The 14,980-nt window shown below is 46.1% G+C and overlaps 1 long non-coding RNA gene across 3 annotated transcripts in view; it reads right to left on the bottom strand.

Annotated features, from left to right (window-relative positions):
* Nucleotides 1–9,059: 9,059 nt before the first annotated feature.
* Nucleotides 9,060–14,980, bottom strand: part of LOC115092863 — a 69,109-nt gene continuing 63,188 nt past the window's right edge. For all 3 annotated transcript variants that reach the window (XR_003857102.1, XR_003857100.1, XR_003857101.1), the window contains one exon: nucleotides 9,060–9,538. This is a non-coding gene — a long non-coding RNA (uncharacterized LOC115092863). The remainder of the gene's footprint in view (nucleotides 9,539–14,980) is intronic.

Raw genomic sequence — 14,980 nt, 5'->3', positions numbered from 1 at the left:
CTTGGTGAATAATTCTATTAGTGGTGTGCAGTCTTTTTGTAGTAAAAATGTTTAGCTGATGAGATTTTAGTATTGCCACTTCATAGGGTGGGAATACTTTGCAAGGTACTAGTTTCAGTTCTTTTGTTATGACCGTCGGTCGCAGACGGCTGTGACTGCTATTACTCACTTCGTGCCTCGCTACCCTCTCTCCTTTGGGAAGACTCGCGGCTGTGGCAAGCTGCTTCCGACACACACGGCTCCGTTCCAGGACTCCCCAGGGTGGCGAGGACGCCGCCGAGCGCCATGTCTCTCCTGGGCCTTCCTAGGCGGGCGTGCGCGCTCCATGGCCCTCCTTTAAGGATGCCAGGGCGGGAACCTCGGGGCGTCTCCCCTTGATGACATCACTAGCCCTGGACTCTTAAGCACCATCGGGGCCTGATTCTAATCGACTTGGCAACGAGTTCCCTCCTTGCTGAATCCTGCTGATCTCTCTACGGACACTGGCTCCTGGCTCCTGCTTCTCCTGGCGTGAGATACTCTCGGGTACCCGCTCCTTGGGGGCCCTACCCCTGTCTCTGGCTATCCACTTCTCGGAGGGCCCTGCGCCTCGTTCACTGTCTGCCATCTCCCCTACTCCTCGGGACTACTCCAGGAACTGCTCTTCCTGTGAGAACTCTACTTCGGTGTACCCCGCTCTGCGGACCATTGCCATATGACTCTACTTTGTGGAAACCAACGTAGGTGTACCCCGCCCTGCGGGCCACTGCCTCACCGCTCTGCTTCCTGGAGACCTAGCGCTGGTGTACCCCACTCTGCGGACCATTGCCATTGCTTGTGACTAAGCCTCTCCCCCCACTCTTCGGGGTAGCGCTTGTGAACTTGGGGCTGTGTTGCGCTCCTCTCGCTCCTCGGGACAGCACCTTGAATACTTCTGTTACTACATTCCGCTCCTCACTCCTCGGGGTAGCGCCTGCCTATCTCCGAGACTGTACCACACTTCCCCGCTCCTCTGGGTAGTGTTCTCTTGCACTGCCAGACCCCTAGGCTTCCCCATGTCCCGGGTAAGCCTACATCATTCTTCCTGTTCTGACTGTGGCTCCACCCCCTGAGGTCGCCCTCACAAGCCCTCCTCCATACTCTGCCTGCATTCCCCGCTCCTTGGGGCCTGTTCAGCAGTCCATCACTAGGGAGACCTGCTCTTCCTGTACTCGCTGGGCTGTGTCACCTGTAGCTCAGACCTCTCCTCCCGATGGTGAGGCTCAGTGGGGCTCCTCCCCATTGACGGTTCCATCTCTCACCTCAGGCCAAGGGCCCACTATCCTACGAATCCTCACATCTTTTTTTTACTGATTATTAATAACCCCCACCTTTACGTTTCTGTCTAGGGATGTGAACCTCATAGTTAGCGTGGGAAATTTGGTTTAGGACTACATTATCTTTCTCAGTCAGCCCGGTTTCTGATATGCAAAAGATAGTGGACTGAAATCTTCTAGAAGGTCATTAATCAGCGGGAATTTTTTTGAAATGGATTGGACATTTAATAATAACGAGTAAACATTAAGCAGGATGAGATATTGGAAGGGCTGGTACATATTGTTGGGAAGATCAAGTTTGTTGTCCTTCTTTGTTTCATGCTGGTGGTTCTCCACGTCCTCTAATAGGTTCAATGTAGTACAACTGGTCCATGGTTGTAAGGTTCTGTCCTGGGATTAATGTAATGATCGCTGATGTAATGGAGCAATGCCACTTGGGCGTGCACAAAGGGGCACACAAAGGGGCAGGCTGCTTTCCTGCGCTCCTTCATGCGCCCTTCAAGGGCGCGTACACTTTCAGCATCGCCGCAGCATTGATAAATTTGTGGGAGGTGGGCAGGCTGTGGGTGGAGTTGCCGAGCTGGCGCCGAGATTGCTACCTCTCTGTTGGTTCAGGGGGAAGGGGGCGCTTTCAGCGTGACTCTGGCACTGTAGGTGCTGGAGCGCTGTCCCAAAAGCTGTTGCCGGTGCAGCCTGCTGATCTGGGCTCCCTTGCCGGAGCTCCCCTTCGGCATCGCTGCTGTGGGCAGAGTCGCCTAACCGGTGCCAAGATTCCAACCTATCTCTGTTGGTTCCGGGGGGAGGGGACACTTTCAGCCTGACTCTGGCGCTGTAGGTGCTGGAGGGCTGTCCCTGGTGCGGCCTGCTGTGTCAGGCTCCCTTGCTAGAACTCCCATTTGGCGTCGCCACAGCGTTGATGAAAGTTGGGGGAGCAACTGCAAATGTGCAGAATATTTTTAGCAGAACAGTATCTGGTACCCAGTTTAGAGCAGTGTCAGCAAGCAATGGACATATCTTGGCTGTGCCCTGACATGTAATTAACTGTAATGAAGAGTTGGGTGATTTACTGGACTATAAAGACTTTATGGTGTTGAATTGTCTGTTGACTCACATGCTCTGCAGATCAAGGACTACAATTATGATTCTGGAGATAAGAACATTACAAGAACTGATTATATTTTGACAGGTATTCTTCCACTTATTTTGTCCTCATGCTTGGTCAATACGTTCTTTTGTTTTACCTTTGCAGGAAGATTAACATGATCACTCGGCTACTATTTCTTTGTGTTTGATATATTTAGTGGAGGTCAGGCTCGCTGAGGTGTAATTCTACATAATGCCTGAAGAATGTAAGCCTTAGCCATATCTTGGTTACATTTTTCAAATACTGATTTTAAGAAATACCATAAAAATCAATCATGACTATGTATGTTATCACATGATTTCCAAGTAATAATCATTACTAGTTATTATTCATGAATTTCCATATGGTAATGATGTGTAAGGGCACCCATTATCACAATAGAAATGTTTATTGATTATGCTTATGTGCCTTATCTAGTTTTGTATTGATTCTATTATATCATTGTTTATCATTTCTACCTTGTGTCACTATTGGTTTCAACCTGCACAGTTATATCGGCATAGTTAGGTTTAAGAGATAATGTGCTCTTTTGCAATGCATCTTAAAAAGGGGGAAATGTAGGGCCTACCCAGGTCACTCTTAAAAGTAACTGTGTGTGTTAGTGAACCAAACAAGATGGATGCTACAGCAGTATATGGGACAAGGAACTGCTGTTGTTCCATAAACAGGACATTGTTTAAATCAGCTGATATTGCAGGAGACAAACTTTTTGGAGCTGCAATGGCCTTCATGGATATTATATACAGTTAAGCAGCATATGTGCTCAACAGGCAAGTACATCAACTGTTACCTAAACTTGCTGCTAGGGAAAAATCAGCACCCACCAATGATACACCCTTGGACTGTGGCATATCCAATCAATGCCTTCTTTTGGGATTATGTGGATATTCATGTCTAATCTGGGAGCTATGTCAGTTTAAAGAGAAAGAAAGTAAATGGAAAAAAAAATGACAGGGTTTTTCCTGCTGGTCTTTGCTTTAAATCCCTGTCTGTGCTGCTACAAAGTTTCTGAATGCCACACTGGTACACTAGCTGTGGTCCCTGCCTGTCTGCATGCATTGCAAGCTAGAATGGTTTTAAGTCTTATTGTTAGCTTGCAAACTTCTGCCTTTCCAAGACTGTTAAGAAAAGTTTCCTGTCTATATGGACATTGTGGAACTGTTTAAGCTGTGGGAGTAGTTAACTTCCTGTGTGTGTTGCCAGCTCCAGAGAGCAAACTTTGGACCAGACAGCTGGACTGCTGCTGAGAAATTGCCAGATGCCTCATGCTCCTTTCTGGACATATATGGGCTAGTTTACTATTTCTATGCTGGTCATTTCATTTGCAATGCAAGGGTAAAAGGTAAGAGTTGGAACTGATTTATGACACTGGGGACATTCAGAGTCCAGAATGATTTGTAAGTGTTGTCTAATGAGTCTAAGACATATCTCATGTAACTGTCATTCACTGTGAATTATTGCATGTCGCAATAAAATCCATAGAAACAGAAAAAAGATGTAACACAATTCTGATCCCTAATCAGCTTGCGTTTTTATTGGCTGGGATCCAAACAGTCTCAGCAAATATATCTATGTGGTTCTAGCTGGCCTACAGGTGCATAGGGAGAGGAATAATCAGCAGAAAGAAAGGAGGAGACTCTGGGATCACACACAGAATACAGTGCTCAGTTCTGAAGGCCAAATCTTTTAAAGAATATTGATAGGCTGGAAACTGCCCAGAGAATGGCTGTCAAAACTGTGCGGGGTTTGCACCAAGTGCCATTTAAGATGAGCGTTAAGGACTTAAATACGTACTCCCTAGAAGTCAGGTGAGCTGGAGGAGACATGATGCAGACATTTAAATATCTGGAAAATATGAAACTCTTCTGGAAACATGTAAAAGCAGCTCTTTTTAGCAAAGCTTTTGCTTCGATTTGATTTTATGCTCTGCCTGTATTGTTAGGATAACTGTTTGCAGGGCCAGCGGGAGCCATTAGGCGGCCGCCTCGGGCGCCGGAAGTGGACGGGGCACCGTGGTTCGATGTCAGGGCATCATTTTTGGAAAGGGAATGAATCTCGCACTGGGAGACGGAGGTGAACAACATCGCGGTCAAGCTCTGGAAGTGCGGGTACTGTGAATCGCGAAAGAGAGGGAGAATGTGATGGGGTGATGGCGTCACCACCTAAGGCGGCTGGACACCCTCGCACTGGCACTGATTATTTGATGTTTTATTTTGTAATCCGCTTAGACTGACAGAATAGAAGAAACTTAAATAAATAAATACGCAAGAAGCAAACCTTTTACAGAGGAAAAGAAGTTATAGAACTAGAGATCAAGCTTTCAAGTAGGTAGGTTCAGGGCCAACATCACAAAAAAGGTGATGTCTGGAGTGACCTCCCAGAAGAGGTCGAGGAGACTAAATGGTGACAGAATTAAAAAAAAAAAAAAAAAAGCAAACCATAGATCCCTGGTGGCAAGATGATGGAATGAAGCGCTGGAGTAACCTGCACAAAGCACAGGTACAGCCCACAACCACACTGTACTTCCAAGACATTGGAGTAACCTTTATAGACATTTATAGCCCAAACGCTGCACTGGCAATGTCTTGTGCTTCTTAGAAGGCATTCAAATAATATAATCAATGTCAAAATTACAATCCTAAACAGTGGTGGTAAAACTGAATTGGGCCTCTGGGAAGGCTGGGGAACCTGCATGGAGGGTCCATGGATGAGCACAAACTTTAATGAGCATTTTAACATGGAAGGGGCTTATTAGCAGAAATGGTGGAGGCCAAAGCTGTAACAGATTTTGTGCATGGTCTGGAGGGTATGGAGTGGTAGCAAAAGGGTAGAGATGTCAGTTTAAAGAAGAGAGGGAACTGGTATTAGGTTGCATGTGGGAACTCAGATGTGTGAAGTGAATGAAACTTAAATGGCCAAACCAGATGGGCCATTTTGATTTTTATCTGCTATCATTCATTTACATTACTAACACATTCACTGCCCCAACCTCCTGCACACCACATAAGCACTCACTGCTCCATCTTCCTGTACACTTAAACTGCACTGTTAACACACTGTCCCCTCCTCCCTCATGCTCACTCTGACCCAGTTACACATTTACAACCTCCCATTCTCCATGCCCTCTCCCTACCCCACTGCCTGTACCCTCTACCTCCTGCCAAGGCTGGATTTAAGATTATGGCATCCATACGCATAGGATAGGGGATGAGGGAAATCAGCGAGCAGCAGTTTGAATCCCATTTTCTGGGCACCTTAGGCATGTACCCATGTTGCCTATGTCTAAATCCATCCCTGATTCCCCACCCCCTCAGTCTTCCTGAAATTAGCAGTGGGCTGCAGCATATTACACACCTCTTACAACAAAAAAGCTTAAAAATATAGGAAATGATAGATTAGGACAAAAAATAATACTAGCCCAACGAGAAAGGAATGGAGACAAGTTGCTAAGTGATCCAGATAGAGCCAGGAATGAAATTAAAGCAAATATCTCAGTTAACAGAGTTGGGTTTTTGTTTTTCTTTTTTTTTTCCTTTGGAAAAACATTAATGACTGTATTTCTCCACATAATTATATAACATAATTTAACTCCAACATTTATTTTAGGGATCGGATGTGTAGCGCTAGCTCTCCAGGGCCACCCGCAAGCTGGGGATCAGAGTTTGGGACTTTGCAAGTGATCCCAGCTCCAATCATTCAGCCACCATGAGGTGGCCAGACATGTAGGGGCGGATTTTAAGAGCTCTGCTCGCGTAAATCCGCCCGGATTTACGCGAGCAGGGCTTGTGCGCCGGTGCGCCTATTTTACATAGGCCTGCCGGCGCGCACAGAGCCCCGGGACTCGCATAAGTCCCGGGGTTTTCCGAGGGGGGCGTGTCGGGGGTGGGGCTGATCGGCGCGGCGTTTTCGGGGTGTTTCGGGGGCGGGCCCAGGGGCGTGGTTTCGGCTCGGGGCGGCCCGGGGGCGTGGCCGCGCCCTCCGGAACCGTCCCTGGGTTGTGTCTAGGCGCGCCAGCGGCCCGCTGGCGCGCTGGGATTTATTTCTCCCTCTGGGAGGCGTAAATCCCCCCAACAAAGGTAGGGGGGGGTTTAGACAGGGCCGGGGGGGTGGGTTAGGTAGAGGAAGGGAGGGGAAGGTGAGGGGAGGGCGTTAGCGAATTCCCTCCGAGGTCGCTCCGATTTCGGAGCGGCCTCGGAGGGAACGGAGGTAGGCTGCGCGGCTCGGCGCGCACCGGCTACACAAAATCGGTAGCCTTGCGCGCGCCGATCCAGGATTTTAGCAGATATGTGCGGCTTCGCGCGTATCTACTAAAATCCAGCGTACTTTTGTTTGCGCCTGATGCACCTACAAAAGTACGCGAGGGCGCCCTGTATGAAAATCTACCCTGTACTGTATAGCATTGTAATTATCTGGGAAGGGATTTGTGTCCTTTCCTCTGCTTTCATAATCAGGTTGTGGTGCCAGGCAGGTGACCTGCCAAAAAGCAGCTGGGTGGCTGCAGAGAAGCTGAGTTTTCCTTGAGAGGTCCTTGGAAGTGGATTAGGATGCAGGCCCTGTAAGATTGCTGCAGCCAATGATATCCAGTCAACATCTCTTCCCCACTTCATCAACATAATAGCTTTATTGATGTGTTTTCTGAATGACCCCTCACTTTCTCTTTTCCCCACAATTCCTTGCTACTGAGCCTGGGCCTCTCATTTCTCCTCACAGCTGTGTGTTGGGTGAGGACCCTGGAACACACTGCAAGGGGCAGAGAACAGCCATAAAGATTCTCTCTTGCCATCTTTTTCCTATTGTTTGACCCACCGTGCTGATCATGGGCTCTTCTTAATCATAAGGTAAGCAATCTGCTTCATTTTTTTGAAGGAGTTAATAAACATGTAGATAAAGGTGAACCGGTAGATGTAGTGTATTTGAATTTTCAGAAGGCATTTGACAAAGTCCCTCATGAGAGGCTTCTAAGAAAACTAAAAAGTCATGGGATAGGAGGCGATGTCCTTTCATGGATTACAAACTGGTTAAAAGACAGGAAACGAAGTAGGATTAAATGGTCAATTTTCTCAGTGGAAAAGGGTATTGGAGTGCCTTAGGGATCTATACTTGGACCAGTGCTTTTCAATATCCAGTGCAGCTCACTGCTTCAATGGCAGGGGGAATGAAGAAATAGGATTTACATCCAGACAACATCTAACAAGGCATTGATCTGAGCAGTATGAGTATATAAACATCGGGGTAACTTGCTCAATACAACGGTTACTATCCTCAAACATTAAGCCTTATACTTCACTTTGATGCAGCTCCAACACTGCTCTCTGCATCAATGGCAGAGGTGGAAGGAAATTAGAATTTAAAAGTTACCAATAAGGGCCCTGAACTCAGCGGTCGGAGTAACAGATATGTATGAGAAAATCAGTGTGGAAGCTTGCTGGGCAAACTAGATGTGCCTATTGGTCTTCTTCTGCCATCATTTCTATGTTTCTATGATCTGGAAAGGAATACGATGAGTGAGGTTATCAGATTTGCGGACAATACAAAATTATTCAGAGTAGTTAAATCACAAGCGGATTGTGATACATTACAGGAGGACCTTGCAAGACTGGAAGATTGGGCATCCAAATGGCAGATGAAATTTAATGTGGACAAGTGCAAGGTGTTGCATATAGGGAAAAATAACCCTTGCTGTAGTTTCACAATGTTAGGTTCCATATTAGGAACTACCACCCAGGAAAAAGATCTAGGCATCATAGTGGATAATATTTTAAAATAGTCCGCTCAGTGTGCTGCAGCAGTCAAAAAAGCAAACAGAATGTTAGGAATTATTAGGAAGGGAATGGTGAATAAAATGGAAAATGTCATAATGCCTCTGTATCGCTCCATGGTGAGACTGCACTTTAAATACTGTGTACAATTCTGGTCGCCGCATCTCAAAAAAGATATAGTTGCGGTGAAGAAGGTAGAGAAGGGCAACTAAAATGATAAAGGGGATGAAACAGCTCCCCTATGAGGAAAGGCTGAAGAGGTTAGGGCTGTTCAGCTTGGAGAAGAGACAGCTGAAGGGGGATATGATAGAGGTCTTTAAGATCATGAGAGGTCTTGAACGAGTAGATCTGAATCGGTTAATTACTCTTTCGGATAATAGAAGGACTAGGGAACAATTCCATGAAGTTAGCAAGTAGCACCTTTTAGACTAATCAGAGAAAATTCTTTTTCACTCAACGCACAATAAAGCTCTGGAATTTGCCAGAGGATGTGGTTAGTGCAGTTTGTGTAGCTGGGTTCAAAAAAGGTTTGGATAATTTCTTGGAGGAGAAGTCCATTAATTGCTATTAATCAAGTTTACTTAGGGAATAGCCACTGCTATGAATTGCATCAGTAGTATGGGATCTTCTTGGTGTTTGGGTAATTGCCAGGTTCTTGTGGCCTGGTTTGGCCTCTGTTGGAAACAGGATGCTGGGCTTGATGGACCCTTGGTCTGACCCAGCATGGCAATTTCTTATGTTCTTATGTAATAAAGCTACGAAGGTATATAAACCAGGTCTAATCCCCCATAATCATATTCATACAAAACAGACCTGATCAACAAATACAATAAAGGTAATTTAAAAACTTTTAATTTTTTATACAAAATTTCATTAGTAAAACACAAGTATAATTCCATCCTCAAAGTACATGAAACACGTAGACAAATTGTATCAGTTAATTTACCATTACAACACTCATCCACATTACATAATAGTAAACATACTACATCATAATCATAAGAAATCCCATACAGAGTTCTGAGCATACCAAACTGGTCCCAGTCCTGGTCTCGACAAGGGGCCCTTTGTTTTGCTGCGAAAAAAGCTTCTTCAGAGGACTGCAGTACAAATTTTTATAATCATATATTCTTCAATTATTATAAACACATCTTCAAATGCCTTAACATATATTAATATAATATTACAAAAAGAAATTGTTCTTAGGTTAGGTTGTGTGGTATTGTCACAGAATATATAAGAACTTCCAATCCATCTTTGCAAGGTGAAATCCTTAGTATACCATTAGCAAAAAGTGGGCTCTATTAAATTTAACATGGATGTCTTCAATGACTTGGCATCTATAAATAAAAAAGTAAAAGATATCCCCATAAGCTTTTTAATATAAATTATAAAAAAATTTAGAATGCTGATCCATATAAGATAAACGTACCCCAATGTTCATCATTCATTTAAATGCTCATATTCATTCAACACCATACCATAAACTACCTATAACACGCATGCATACTAACGTATGCTCTCATTTTAAATTAGGACTGGTGACAACTTTCTTATTGTCATAGCAACTCAAAAAGCTTCAATATTTAAAGGGCCACACTCACATACTGTTGCATCTATTCATTTAAAGACATATGCCTACCAATTTTATCACTACTCTGTCATTCCCACATCACAGGTTTGCAACCCATTCAGTTTCCCTATTTAATCCCTTAGATTTCATAGTATCCCGTTCATAAATTAATCATTGCTCTCGTTGTATTAATAGATGAGATATATCCCCTCCCCACTGTACCATAATTTTACAAATGATGAAAAAACAAATTTTCATCCACAGCATGCCCAGATGTCATCCAACAGACAACCAATGGCACCTATTCTTTGCTTGTACGAATACAGCTTTTATGTTCCAATATGCGAGTGTGAATAGAGCATTTTGTTTGTCCAATGTATATCAGATTGCACAACCTGGGCTGTGGAACAATCAGTCTACCCCATATCTTACCAGTGCAGTTATTTGCCAGCACATTCGAACAAATAAAACATGTCCCACATATGTGTTGACGCCATGTTTCTGACATTACATTTGCTTGGGGTAAAACAGATGATGTTAACTGACCTCTTAAAGCATGGTAATTCTTGAAGAGAGAATGGTGTTAAGCGGAGTGCCACAAGGATCGGTGTTGGGACTGGTTCTGTTCAATATCTTTGTGAGCGACATTGCTATTGACTTCTCCGTGATCAGACTATTGCTTCGATTGACTAACGCTATTGATTTCTCCATGATCAGACCATTGCTTCGATTGACTAACGCTATTGATTTCTCCATGATCAGACCATTGCTTCGATTGACTAACGCTATTGACTTCTCCGAGATCAGACTTCAGCCTTGATTGACTAATGCTATTGACTTCTCCATGATCAGTTCTCAGCATCGCTTGCCACGACCTTCGCATTGCCACCAGCCCTGATCCAAGCCTGTCATTTGACGCCTCTCCAAGCCTATTCCCTAGACATGGACTTATTAGGCTTTGGCCTACCTTTGCTCAAGCACCCTCAGTAAGTCTCTGTTCCTTTGGCGCCCAAGTTCCAGTACCTTACCCAGTCCAGAGTAGGACTACGCCATCCATCACCTGCTGTCTCTGGGCTGAACCAACCTCTCTTGCTATTCAACCTAGAGGGCCAACTAAGTCCTGCCGGCCCTGGCACCCAAAGGCTCAACCCGTGGGGAATGATGGCTTATATAGGTGAAGCTCCAGTGGCCTCTGCTTATCAGCCCACTCCACCTGCCATTGGTGGGGACCCATAGGCCCTCACCTACAGGTTGTGTCAACCCCATCTCGGCCCAAGGGTTCATCTCCAATGCAACAGATAGCTAAAGCCAGAAGAATGCTGGGCTGCATAGAAAGAGGAATAACCAGTAAGAAAAAGAGGTGATAATTCCCTTGTAAAGGTCCTTGGTGAGGCCTCACTTGGAGTACTGTGTTCAGTTCTGGAGACCGTATCTCAAAAGGAACAGAGACAGAATGGAGGTGGCTAGAAAAGGGTGACGAAAATGGTGAGGGCTCTCCATCAAATGACTTATGAGGAGAGGTTGAAGGACCTAAATATGTTTACCCTGGAGGAGAGGAGGTGCAGAGGAGATATGATACAGACCTTCAGATACCTGAAAGGTTTTAATGATGCACAAGCGACAAATAATTTCCATTGTAAAGAAATCAGTCGAACTAGAGGGTCACATAATGAAACTCCAGGGAGGACAACTCAGAACCATCAGGAAATATTTCTTCAGAGAGGGTGGTGGATACCTGGAATGCCCTTCTGGAGGAGGTGGTGAAGACAAAAACAGTGAAAAATTTTGTTTTCCATCCCTAAAGGCTAGAGGATGGAAATGAAGAAAAGAGTGCATGGGGATAGCTTGCTGGTGTGGCAGTTACTACCTTTAACCAATAAGCCTTTATACTTTTGATGCAACTCCAACACTACCCTCTGCTTCGGCAGAAGGAGGTAATGGGGAATTGGACTGAGTCAGCAACCAACAAGGGCCCTGAATTTGACGGTCTGGGAAACTAAGTGTTTGGGGAGTGCTAGGGAGTGCTCCCAATTCCAGGGAGATGTGTGCCCTTGGACCATGACACAACTGCAAAGAGGAGCTCCGTGGAAGCACCGCAGCAGGCAAGATGTGTCCAAGCATTGGAGGAGCAGGCTGGCCACCGAGCCCTAACCTCTGCCGAACCTGCACACACTGGTAGAGACCCAACAATGCAATGCTGGTCTCTGGGGTAGCCCTCCGGCCACTCAATAGCCCTTTCGGACCTGCCACTGGGGAGCGGCAGATGTGGCAGGATGACAGGAGTTGAGGACAGGCGATGGTACTTGAACTTGGAACAAGACAGAACCTCGGCCTTGGACTAGGCTGACGGCTTGAACAAGTCGAGGAAGCTCGGAGGCTCAGATGAGACGAAGACATGTGGAGCTTGGGACTCAGATGAGATGAGGACACTAGAAGACTCAGACGAGATGAGGACGCTTGGTACTTAGAGATTCAGATGAGACGAGGACACCTGGTACTTGGGAGCTCAGATGAGATGAGGACACTTAAAGACTCAGACGAGATGAGGATGCTTGATATTTGGAAGCTCAGATGAGATGAGGACATGAGGTGGCTTGGAACTCAGATGCAAAATGCTCAGACATGGATGAAGATCAGAGGTGGATTCTAGAGAGTCAGGCAAGGATTCTGGAGACTCCGATGAGGATGTGGATCTGGGGAAGACTCAGATGAGGATAAGAACCCGGGGTACTCAGACGAAGACAAAGGTTCAGGATCTGGGTTGAGGACAGGAGCAGGCATCTGGGGAGTGCTCGAGGAAGGATCCAACTGGAAGATGGCCCCAGCCACCGGAAATGGACACCGGATAGAAACGGATTTACTCCCAGGGAAAGTCAGCTGGAGACGAGGTCTGGGGCGAGGCAAAGCTGAACCTGGAGCTAGGAACTAACGGTACTTCAGGATCAGAACTGGACAAAGGACATCAGGAACAAGACTTGGAACATCAGGGTCAAGACTCAGATCTCGGAACATCAGGGTTGGAACATAGGATATCGGATACAAAAGGACACCAGTACCTCGGGTCATCAGGGCATCTATGGCATCTGGACCTCAGGGACCTCTAGAGAGGAGGACCTCAAGGATGTCTGGAACATAACAAACGAAGACATCAGAGGACTGAGACATCTGGACATCCGAAGACAAGGGGACGTCATGACATCCGGAGATAGAGAGACATCTGGACATTTGGAGACAAGGGGACATTAGGACATCTGAAGACAGGAAGACATCTGGACATCTGGAGACAAGGGAACTTCAGGACATCCGGAGATAGGGAGAAGTCTGGACATCAGGACACACAAAGACTTCAAGACATCTCAAGACATGGAGACATCAGGACACACAAAGACTTCAAGACATCTCAAGACATGGAGACATCAGGACATCTGGAGACAAGAGGACGGGATCCATCGAGAGACCAGAACATGGAATGAAGACGAAGATGGAAGTTCAGGAACCATGGACAAAGACTATGAGTACCAATGAAGAACAGAGTGCCTTGAAGAAGTGAAGAAGGATCACGGAGGACTCCTGGGACAAGGAGCTGGAACTGAAAATCCAGGAGAGGTCCGCTCCATGACCAACTCCTTGCGAAGGTGAAGAGGAACTGAAAGCTGAGCCCTTTTGTAGGGCTGAAGAGGAACACCTATGATGACACCATGAGGAAGGGCCAGGACTGGCCCTTTAAATCCTGTGGAGAGGCGCAGCCCCACGCCTAAGGAGGCAGGACCAGGGACAGCAGCCATGCTGAGAAGAAGAAGCTGAAGCAGGCCCGAGGCATCGGAGGCGGCTCCTGCCACGAAGAGAAGTTGGGGAAGGCTCCAGGCTGCGTGGAAGGAGGACGGAAGACGGAGACTCTCCGCACAAGGGAGGAGATGGTGTTGGTCGCCTCTGGGCTGCGAAGAGGAGCTCCTGGGCGGCCTATTGGCCACAAGAAGAGGAAGCTGGAGACGGCGCCGGCCACGAGGATGGTGCTGATGGCGGCCTTCAGGCCGCGGAAGAAACGGAAGATGTCAGTGGCCTCCGGGCCACAAGGAAACAGCGTCTGCAGCCTCCTGGCCGCGAGGTGGGAGAGAGACGTCGGCGGCTCCTGCCGCGAAGGCAGGATGATGGCGGCAGCTCCAGGCCACGAAGAGGCAGCGTTAGCAGCCTTCTTGCCGCAAGGGAGCACGACGGCACGTCCCGCCATGCAGGAAGATGGGAAGGCAGTCTCCGGACCGCGAGGGAACACCGGCAGCGGCTCCAGCTGCAAAACAGGCAGGCAGACAGTGTCGGGAAAGCAGCGGAGAGGTAAGGAACTGCTTGTGGGCCTATCCCACAAGCAGGATCGTAACACTAGTAAGTATGGGGGTGACCTGTATGGAACAGCAGATGCTACCATAAGCTTGCTGGACAGACTGGATGGACCATTCGGTCCTTTTCTGCTATCACTTTTATGTTTCTGTGTTTGAAAGGTAGGAGCCTCACTTAATGTTGGCCAGTGTTTCCAGATAATATTCTTAATGCTTACCAGATATACAGAGAAAGGGATACTACAAACAAAAACCATGATACAGTTGCTCGCTGTCCTATTAGTAATAAGTTATCCCAGTTAGCATATAGCACTCTTTTATATGCTCGTTTTATAAATTTTTTAGTGTATCCTCAATCTCTAAATCTTTGAGATAATATAATAGCATGGCATTTATATTCCCCTGCTGTTGAAAACAGCTGGTGGAGGCACAGAAACTGGTCCATAGGGATATTATTTTTTAATCCCCTTGGATGAAAGCTAGAGTGATGTAAGAGAGTATTCCTATTGATTTTATATTAGTATTTTAATTTGTGATTGATTTAATGCGCGATTGATTTTATTGCAATGCATTATATTATGTAATATTGTCCTTTTTTACTATATATATTTTTTTGTTGTTCACCTAGCAGTGATGGCGAACTCCAGTCCTTGAGTACCACAAACAGGCCAGGTTTTCAGGATATCCACAATGAATATGCATGAGACAGATTTGCATTCAATGGAGGCAGTGCATGCAAATCCTTTTTCATGCATATTCATTGTAGATATCCTGAAAACCTGGCCTATTTGTGGCATTCGAGGACTGGAGTTTGCCATCACTGGCCTAGCACTATTTTGATATAGGTGGATGATAAATGGTTAAATAAATAAATAAAT

The sequence above is a fragment of the Rhinatrema bivittatum genome, chromosome 5, assembly GCF_901001135.1.
Source record: "Rhinatrema bivittatum chromosome 5, aRhiBiv1.1, whole genome shotgun sequence".
NCBI classification, from domain to species: Eukaryota; Metazoa; Chordata; class Amphibia; order Gymnophiona; family Rhinatrematidae; genus Rhinatrema; species Rhinatrema bivittatum.
This window is presented reverse-complemented; position numbering and strand designations above follow the sequence as displayed.